The sequence below is a fragment of the Triturus cristatus genome, chromosome 11, assembly GCF_964204655.1.
Source record: "Triturus cristatus chromosome 11, aTriCri1.1, whole genome shotgun sequence".
NCBI classification, from domain to species: Eukaryota; Metazoa; Chordata; class Amphibia; order Caudata; family Salamandridae; genus Triturus; species Triturus cristatus.
The window spans coordinates 960,903,166-960,914,018 of NC_140594.1; the positions used below are offsets into that span (position 1 = coordinate 960,903,166).

The 10,853-nt window shown below is 44.5% G+C and overlaps 1 long non-coding RNA gene across 1 annotated transcript in view; it reads left to right on the plus strand.

Annotated features, from left to right (window-relative positions):
• LOC146785745 (uncharacterized) overlaps nucleotides 1–9,877 on the plus strand; it is a 208,880-nt gene extending 199,003 nt beyond the window's left edge. The window contains exon 3 of the long non-coding RNA XR_014970661.1: nucleotides 9,705–9,877. This is a non-coding gene — a long non-coding RNA (uncharacterized LOC146785745). The remainder of the gene's footprint in view (nucleotides 1–9,704) is intronic.
• The last annotated feature ends 976 nt before the right edge of the window (nucleotides 9,878–10,853 follow it).

Below are 10,853 nucleotides of genomic sequence, written 5' to 3' on the forward strand. Positions count from 1 at the left end.
CTGATTCTGGAACCCCGGGGACCACACTACGCCTCCCCTCTCCCAAGGAAGCGACCACAGTCCCTGGGTCCACCAGAGGTAATACCAGTCAATCGTTACAATCAAGCCCACTCAGGGGCTGGAATCTGTTAGACGTGGAAATAGTAGGACCAGCACTCATGTTCAAATCTCTAGACCTCCATCGGTGACACTCAACTTCAGATTGAATATCATAGTCTCTATAAAAGTACCCAAGGGGGCGTAGAGAGATTCCTTGGTCTTGTGTAGGGAGAGATGCGGCTTTGATCAGCACCGTGGAGGTAAGTTGTGGGTTTCGAAAAATGATAACAATACAATCCCCTCCACAGGTCTTACGAGATTTGCCTACCCAATTAGTTCTTCTAGTGCTTAAGATATCCCCTGATAAGGCTACGGGGAAGCCACACTGCCGGTGGAGCCAATCCACAGTTTTATTCTTTAGTGACGAATGGGATTCACCAACGCCGTGGTTGCTTCCGGACACTCTAACTGGAGGGACATTGGTTAAAACTGCCTCAAAAGGTGCACAGGTCGGCGGTAAATCCGGCTGGGGGCTACTTGAACTATTAAAATTTGCATTGGGACCCACCTGCTTCCTCAGTACTGTGCTAAAGGAAGGTTTAGTTTGGCCCGACAACTGCGGGAGAGAGTTGGGGACAGCAGGAACCGCTTCGCGATCATTCCCAGAACTAGAGTTAGGATTACTGCACACAGCCGACGTTAGAACTATGTTAGGAGTATTGGAGGGAACCTCAACAGGTCCATGTTCATTATCGTTAGTTTTAGCTCCTGTACCAGCATTAATGAATGAATCCAATAAACCTCCCAATCTGACTACTTCATCTGAGATTATAGCAAGTTTGGTCAATAGGGGTTTAACAAGTAAATCAAGCTTGACATCAATAGCATTTAACAAAAAATCAAGTTGCTCTTTATCTAAAGTGATCGTGGTACCATCCTGCGTCGTTTTTTGGTCACGTTGAGTATTGGGCAATGAAGGGTCTACTCTCTTGGAGGGGCGATTCCCCCCTCGTTTAGGCTGATTAATCTTGCTATTGTTCCTGCATGAGCGTAATAATCTTTGTGGCCTCGGGGCCGTCACGCTAGGAATTAATGGATCAAGAAAAGTTTCCTGACCGGATTCTAAATCGTTAGGGGGTCCGGGAGTAACACTAGCCTCGCTTGTGATATCCATTGGAACAACCAAGATGGAACTATCCATAGGATCTAAAGAAATACTGACATCTGGATTAGTAATAGACTGGGGGGCCAATCGGTTAAGAGAGGGAGGGCTCGAGTTTAGTGAGCCCGGCCGTCCTAAGGACTTCCTCCGTTCTTGGTTGATTTTATCAACCATCTTGACTAGATAGTTATCCATAGTAGTGGACACAACCGCTGGTTTAGCTTTGGGCATTATAAGCCGGGTTTGACCAGTACCGATACTCAACCACAGAGTAACACCACAATATACAGCAACCTATAGACCTACGATGTTTCTGGCTGCCTAGCACAAATAATGGCTTCCCGTAATACCACCATACACCTCGCTGCCCTACCCTGATAGTAGGAACGTTTAGGCGGATCACACAACACGTTAGGCAGGTTAACAACATTCAATAAAAAAGCCTGTATACGGCCCCCTCCTACCCCCTCCTGTCACAGACTGTCCGCCCTTTGTCCGGGCTTCATCCTGGGCGTCCCGCGGCGCGTCCCGTGCTGCGGTATCGAATGAAATTAAAGGGATACTGGAGCCAATAGGCGGGTGGGCGGGCCGCGACTCAGGTGCGGTCAGGCACGGGCTCCTGGGAGCTGTAGTCCATCCAGCAGCCCCTCTCACCCTCAACTGCGGCCATCGACTCCAAACACAGCCACTCCAGGCACGACAAAGCTCCGGTATGCAGATGCCCCCAGCTCAATGATGTTGCACTCAGGTACCCTGCCCTTCATGATCGTATAAAATACACCATCGAACATTATTTTACCAAAAACGACACAGGCTGTGGCACCTGTTGCCCTCTGGGAGGGGGCAAAAGTATTTTAGGAGCTTATCCCTCAGCTTTTGAGCAGGCACTCCGTCAACAAGAAATAGAGACTCAGCTATGACAAGCTGAGGCATGCCACAAAGAAGTGGGTCCCACAGGTCTCTACAGGATTTACGCCAGCTGTAAGGTGACCTTGAATAACTTAATGAAATCAGCTACTAAAAAACTGCTTTATATTAATCAAACATATTATGAAAAAAGGAACAGATCGGACAGACTCTTAGCGCATAAATTACGCATCCACTCTACCTGCAATCATATCAGGGAACTTGTAGACAAAGAGGATTGCCTATGCCATGAGACAGAGGACATCCTAGTGATTTTAGTGACAATTTTTTACTCTCTACCAAGCCCAACTGCTCGATGCTCAGTGAAAAGGTGAATATCTCAGCACCTATAGCCCTCCAGATGGATCGTAAGTGTTGACCCTTTTGGAAGAAGACATTACTCCAGATGAGGTACGTGAGGAAAATTGCAGTATTTGCTCATGTAAGGCAACAGATCCCGATGGCCACACCGCTGCATTTTATAAAGCCTATACCTGTCTTTTGATCGAGATGATAGTGTGCATTCTTTTATTTGGTTTTAATATCTGGGGTGATTACCGATACTATGTTGGAATCACACATAACTCTTCTGCTGAAACCTGGTAAACCTGCCTCACAATGTCCTTCATATTGGCCCATCGACCTCCCCAACTGTGATATGAAGCTGTTTGCTTCCCTTTTCTTTGCTCGCCTTCACTATGTCTGGCCGACTATGGTTGCACCGACACAGTCGGGCTTCATCCGCAATAGAGAAGCAAACAAAAATACCCGGCTGGCGGTGGCCCTGGTGAAGGTAGCAGAGTGGCACAACCAACCTATAGCCCATGTCTTTCCTAACGCCAAGAAAGTGTTTGACAGGGTGGATTGGATCTATCTCCCCAAAGTCCTGGACAATATCCACCTAGACCGCAAAATGATTTTTTTTATTCTGGCTAACTTTCAGAAACCGACAGCCAAACTCAAAATCAATGGTTCCTCCTCACAGCCAATTTGGCTTACGTGAGGCACCCGTTGGGGATGCCTGCTTTCCCCTTCCACATTTGTTTCTCTCATGATGGAATCATAGGTTGCAAAGTTACAAGCCAACCCCCAGATCTTGGGTGTGACAGTTGATGGCATCGAACATAAGCTTGCCTTATTTGTCAAAGTCATCCTCTGCTTTGCTACGAACCCCGGTACCACACTCCCAACCCTAATAGAGGAGATGGATGCCTTCTCTCAGGTGTCGAGCTTCAAAGTTAACTTCACTAAGTCACGGGTATGGGGGTTGCTGATTCCCAAAATGCTTTAGAGAGCCCCATTAGACATGAAGGCTTTCAGTGGGAGATAGTTCATCCTCTATTTGGGGGATCTATTTACCACCTCTAACAGAGGAACTATACAATTGCAATGTGCCCCCTCCCCCAACCCAATGGCTCTTCTTAAGGAATTGTATCTCTGGGGGAAACTCAAAATCTTGTGGTTGGGCAGACTCAACAGCGTGAAAGTGATTTTTATGCCTAGACTGTTATGTGTTCTCCAAACTTTCCCTTCATTATGTAAACATATCCGGGCAAAAAGTGTGGCTTTTCTATGAGGAGGTAAGTCACCGAGAGTGGCAGGTGCAACACTGAGCAAGTTGGTCTCAGATGGTGGCTTGGGATTCCCCAACGTTTCCGCTTATGTTCAGTCAGCAAAATGTCGCCCTTCTATGGACTAAAATCATGACCCAGACAAGAAGCCCTGGATTCAGGTGGAACAGGCTTTCTCCCCTTTCCCTGTGGCAGGGTTATGATGGCTACTGATAACTTTTACGGCACAATCCTCCCTTGCAGCCTTTGACATTGTTGCTCCTGTCCTACATGGAGAGAGGTACGCAGATGTCGAGCGTCCCGACTTACCCCTTCTGACTGGCCCCTCTTGTGCATAATCCTGATTTCATCCCAGACGTGACACATCCCAGTTCCTTTGCTTGGAATCAGGGGAGTTTCCCCTTTCTGAAGGATTTCTTTGACGATGGTGATATGTGATCGAGGGATGACTTGATTGCCACCGACAACAGGTCTTCAAATTGACTCAGGAACTTAATTGGGCAGGTAGAACCCACACACGCCTGGCATGCCAATGTGACCCTGCATCTATAGAGTCACTTTACTTCAATAACATAAGCCGCAAAGGCATCTCATGGCGCTGTCGAAATCTACTACAATTGACTCCCTCAAAAAACATGCCTATGCGTTACAGTGGGAAAAGGGATTTGACTCCAGAAATATCTGATGTCAGGGGCCATTTGTCAGAGAGCGGGTTGATCGTCAATCTGTATCTGTTATAAAGAAAATGCCGATATGGTACTGACCTGTTGGTACCTAACACTTGTTTGCTTGACCAAGATGTTTGGGTGTTCTGCTCTGTTTTGGAATGGCTGCAGTGAGAGGGGAACCTTTTTACATACATGGTGGTCATGCCCCGTGATTCTGTCTTTCTAGGAGGAGATACAGAGCACAGTGCAGATCATAACCAATTCCCAGTTGAACCCCAAACGATTCTGTTGGGTGATAGAATTTGTCCCTTGTCAACCTCCCAGGGCTGCCTTATATCCTGACTACTCCTTGCAGCATGACTCTGAAACAGCTACTCTCGCCTTCTCCAAATATGTGGTTTGGGAAGGTTTGGGTTATCTATGCCATGGAAAATAGACTGCTCTCATCCATTATAGGGTGGCTAAATTCAGTGCTACTTGATGACCCTTCACCACCTATGTGGCTGCAAAGGACATGAGGTCTACATATTTCGATGTCTAATGCACTGCATGCATCCAACATCCACATCATGTCTTCCTCTGAACCAGATGACGGTTCTGTAGAAATGTAAACTCTGTGTTAGGGACTGGGGTGGCTGTTGTTATAGCTAATGGCTCCCTTTGTATATGATTTGTACTTCTTGTTATGTACTTATTTTATTTTAAAAGCTTTATATAGTGTCAACATGACCCATGCAGGTATCAGAGCGCTTTACACATGTTCAGAGAGCAAAGACATACGGAAAGAAATAAGATCCCAAGATGTAGGAGAGATCAGAACAAAATACAGATACAAATGGATGCAGTAGTATGAAAGCAATAATCATCAGAAAAACAATCCTTAACAATGACAGCAAGCAATAGTCATGGGAATAATTGACTAATCAAAAGAGGTACGGGGAGAAGAGATCCTAGGATCTAGGGCAGAAATATGTTCATGGGTAACTTCGTTCTTGAAAAAAACATTTGAGGAATTCAGTCTGGTGTCAGGGGGCAGGGAGTTCCAGATTCTCAGGGCGATCCCTGAGAAAGCTTGGTTATAGGTTTTCTTTTTAGAAAATCTCGGTGGTTTCAGCAGTAAGGTGCTGTAGCTTCTGGAGGATCACCACCAGAGAGTTCCAACTTCTGAGCAAAGTATCTTGGGGTATGAAGTGTAGGGCTTTATGGGTCATGCAGGGATTTTTGATAGGGAGCCAGTTGAGAGCTTTTAAGTCAGGGGAGAAGTGGCGGTTTCCTTTTGATCCTGTGATGAGTCTATCAGCAGAATTAAGGGAGGCCCTTAGAAAAGCCAATGTGGATCTGGGCAGGCCGCAAAAGATTGCACTTCCATAGTGTAACCTAAGAATTACTACGGCTTGCACTGCAGATTTGAAGTCATTGGGGGGAGGGTTAAGGTTCTTTTTGAGAGACATTCCCAGTGATCTCACTGAATCAAAAACTTGGGGCAGGCAGTTGAAGCTGTTAGTTGTTTCAGCCATTCCTCAATGGGTGATTGGTTGAGTGGAGCGATTAGTAGAAATTCGGTTTTGAGGATGTTTAGTTTGAGGTGGCTGTCTGCCGCCAACTTTGTGTTTTCTATAAAGTTACATTGTGGGATCTGATGTCTTCAGGGGAGGAGACATTCAGGTATAGTTTGGTGTCATCAGCCTACATGTGACAGTGAAGGTTAGATGAACTCAACATTTCTGTTACTGGCTCCATTAACAAGTTAAAGAGAGTGGGTGAGAAGGAGGAATCCTGCAGGACTCCTAGTGTGACCGGAATGGTCTTAGATAGGAACTAATTAGCCTTGAATCTTTGTGTTCTGTTTTGGAGAAACGAGGTGAACCAGTTTAGGATGGACTCTGATGAGCCCATTCTCTCTCCCAATAGTTCCAGTAAGTTGTCTTGCTTAACCGTATTGAATGCCGAAGACAGGTCAAGGAGAATTAGGAGGTGAGATTCATTTTGAATCAACATTTTTAGAGCATCATCCACTGTGTGTGTGAGAACCGATTCTGACGGATGCCAGATTGGAATTGGTCCAGAAGCCAGAATTGTTCAATGTGGTTTCAAAGTTGGATGTGAACATATTTTTCCAGGAGCTTCACCAGAGTTGGATTTTGGAGATCAGGCGGACGTTGTTTAGATCCATGTGGTCTGCTGATGTTTTGTTTTAGGATTGGGGACACCTGCCCCAACTTTAGGAAGTCAGGGATAATGCCTTGAAGTAGAGAGGCATTAACAATATTGGTCCAGAGTGGGAGTATCAATGATTTGATCTCATTGAAGAAATTGGAGGGAAGGAGGTCCTTGAACTGGTTTGCGGGTTTCAGCGCTGCTAGAATTTTGAGAATGATGCTTTCCTTAAAGGTTTTGAAGGAAGTCCATGAGGCGTTGTTTTTGAGGGCATGCCCAAGTGGACATGTGGGTAAAGCTACCAGGGAGGTGGGGAGGGTGGAGATAAGTAAGAGAGGACAATGCTCCAAAGCCCACTGCAAATCAATTTTCATGTTTTCCATCTGCCCAAGGAAGAAGGAGGCGAATTCCTTGTAGTTAGATGATTAACTGGATCCAGCTTGGGGAGGGTTGGGTAGACAATTTGATCGTAGTTTAATGAGTTCAAATAGTTTTTTGGGTCAGTTTCTAACTTGGCCAACTTGGTTTCTAAAGAAGTTAGCTTTTGACCTCCTGATACATTTGTAGTATGAGTTCCTCATTGTACTTGAGGTGTTCAAGGGATTGTTCAAGGGACAGAGAGAATCTCCACCTTCATTTAGCTAGTCTCAGGTTCCATCTTGTTAGATTGAGACTATCATTGTACCATGGTTTGGAGTCTTTAGTTGGCAGCCTTTTGTGCAATAGAATCTAGAAAATCCTTCATGGAACTAGTGTAGTGGTTAGTAAGATCCTGGACTTCTTACATGTGTTCAGGATGAGGCAAGATGTTGCCACTGAGAGCAATCAGTTTATCGATGTTAATGTTTGTGATGCTCCTTTTCTAGATTCTAGGTTTCTTCAGTTGAGCTATATTTCATCTCACTGCTTTATTGATAAGTCTGACTTATTACCTCTGACGACTCTCCGCGATGTGTCATGTTTACCTGTTTTCATCTGAAAATTTTAAATAAAATTGTTTATTTAAAAACTGCTCCTTCAGGCTGTAGTGGCAGGCTGGGAGCCATTTTCTACTTTGTCACATGCAGTGTGGCACAATCATTGCTGCAGCGCTGGGTTGTCACTTTAACTTACATGCCCTGGGTACATCTGATACCTCATACTGGGGACTGATAAGTCAGATAGTGTATGTTAATTGTGGTTAGCCAATTCAACATACATTGAGTTGAACACTTGACTGAGGTCCAGTTAGCAGGCCTCAGTGCGCTCTCAGAGTAAAAAGAACAGCAGCATCAGTTCAAAACTTTGGGGGTGATCATGCAAAAAAGGTAATTTTTTTAAAATTATATTACCCTGAAAGAACAGGGTGTTCTTCAGTAGTGACAATACTTAATATATTAATGAAAAACTGTAGCTGCAGTGGCCAGTCCAACTGGCATATGGCAAGTAGTATGCTTCATGCATTGTAACACGTGATGGCAAGGGTATGGATTTGCAATATATTGCTTCACTAGATGCCATCCCAAGGGCAAATCCATCACACTGAATTCACTAACAGCTTAGCGTGGAACTAGCAATGAATGCCAAGCTGCCCAAGTTGTCTCAAACATATCCAAAGACTGCCAAGCACATTAGTTGTAAATACCATAAAATATTTAGAAAGCTCAATCACAACATTTCTCATTTGCTACTCCAAATCTTCTCTCAGAAGTCCCTCATCAAATATAGCACAAGCCTCGGTCTGTCACTATAGTGTCACCCTATCCTAATACAATTATATGTTAAAAGTATATGTACTAACACCAAACTATGCACAGCAGGTCAGATGGTACAGATATTTCTACTTCAAGGGTTTTCTAGGTTAAGATTGTGGGTGTACAGCCTTTGAGTCCAGGTTCAGTTCCCTCATCTGTCTTGTAACAGGCATGCAGCCCTACCCTCGTCATATAAAGCATCCCTTCTATTATATGGTCGTTGTAACACACGTTCTCTGCCCCATGGCTGCCAAGTTCAAGAACTGCTCCTCACGCACACCTCACCTGCAAGCATTTAACCCACTAAAGCATTCTGTTGGCAATAGGGATCTCCCCCTGTAATAAGCAGCATGGAATCACGGTAAGATTAAGAAGGTTTATTCAGTCCACCCGTAGCATGAGCATCCTCTCACATAGACGTCCAGACGGCAACTGACTTGATACCATCGGAACGCCCGTGAGTCGAACGCCATGCCCCGAGCTACATTCAAAAGAATACCAACACTTTGCAATACATCAGCTAGTGGCATCGCGCGCCTAACACTCTACCCGGCGCGCGATACCGAATACTACCTACTACACCCCCATGCAATGATTACGAAATACATATAAATGCAATCTCTAAACGGAGTAAATGACAGAGGTTACTGTTATACAAATTATATAACTCAAGTTACTTACCTAGGAAGGACCGTATGCCAAGTCTGCCTTCTCAAGAATCATACTCTTTACCTCTACAATATTACATTTGTTAGTAAAAAGGTATTTTAGCTCGCTGAGCCATCACACCCAAGATGTACATCTCTTGTTCTTTCCACCACCAATCCGACAGCACTCAACCTATTTTTTAATTCCATTTTCATGATAAAGGTTCAGTAAAAACCTGAACCTACCCAATCTTCGCTGGACTGCATCGCCTTTGGCGTGCACCACTGAGCCCCACACTTATCCTTCACTGTGGTAACTTGTTCATGGCTTATTTCTTTGCACACCTTGACATAAGCAATGTGTGCCCTTTTCTTAAGAGTTAATTTCGGAGGAATCTTTCCATAGTTCCTATTAACTTCTATTCCCTCATTTTACTTCTATGAATCTATTCAACTGCCTCGCTACGTTTCTCTCAAAATATCAAAACATCTTGTCCCTTCTTCATAACAACCGGTACTCTGTTTCTCAAAACTCCCCAGTGTTTTCTACAATTTACCGCTCCCAAGTGTGCACCCTGTTAGATGAAACGATCAAAGTAAAACACACAAATATGCTCAAACTAGAATCATGCTGGTCTTTTTTTCTAGTTTCCGAAAGTCTTCTGCCAGTGTCTGCTAACAGCGTTGGTGTTCAGTTGCCAAGGAATAGAATTGTCTTGAAGTCAACAATCTGTATTCTTACAGATCTAAGTTCTATCCAGCACGCGCGTGTTACCACAGTAACCAGGCACGAAATAATATTTATTTTTCTCCTTTTGCAGATTGTCAAGGTCTCTGTCAGACAACCGCTGCAGTGAAGAAATGCCGGGAGCTGTCCAGTGCTGAAATTCCTTTGCCAAACTCGGGAGACTGCGGATATCCTTTCAGCATTGTTCTACTGGACAGCGACCACAGAGCTCACTCCTTCTCAGGTGAAGGTGGCAGGGCCGGCTCTAGGGCGGTGCGAACGGTGCCACCGCACCGGGTGCTGACTTGGGGTGGGGGCGCCATGTTTATTGTTTTAAAAGCTCCAGATGCGACGTTCCTTGTCCGAGCAATTATAAAGCATCATTAAAAATGTCATGAAAAGATAACTCCTGTGATTAATGTTGTTCTTGGTGGGAGACCCGAGCATTGTCTGGGGAAAGTTTTAACTCACCATAGCCAAGAAGGTTAATGTGCCTGCTGCAAAGAACTTGTCCCATTCTGCATACACTATAAATAGGTCAAGGGGTTATCGCTTTTGTCAGCAAGATCCTTTTGTTGCTTGCAGTTTAAAAGTTAAAATCCTAATATAGAGCAGTGAGCTATTAACTGCCATCAAAGAGCTCATGCAAACTGCAAGAAATATATTACAGCTACATGTTTTTTGCCCAGTCTTTCCTTATCCTAGTATTGCAAAAATGTTTCATTTGGGTAGAAATCAACTCTTATTATTAAAGAAAACCTCTAGCAATGGTGTTACATTTAAAATTCTTAATTTGTGCTTTTCCAGACCAAGGACTTTTAAATGATACTACCTACCAGTATGAATGACATGTGACTCCTACACATTGTAGTCCTCTGTCTTAGGTAATCCTATACACTGATTTACACACGCATGATAGTCTCCGTGCAACGTATGTGTGATGTAAAGTGTTCTGAGACCCTAAACTGGTATGAGGGGTGGTAGAAAACTAAATGAATCTAAGAGACAGTGGTTATGGTGACTTGGGGGGCCTTGTCAAATGTTGTTAGTGAGGGAATCCGTGGTTAGGTGGTCATGGGGGGGCACCAACAAACATTGTCGCACAGGGCGTCGCCAGTACTAAAGCCGGCCCTGGAAGGTGGTGAATAACAAGCACGCTTTAGCGAGCAGCTGATTTAACCATTTGACTGCTAATAGCATGGATAGGGCCCCAATAATCTTATCTCCTCTCTAGCGTCGTACG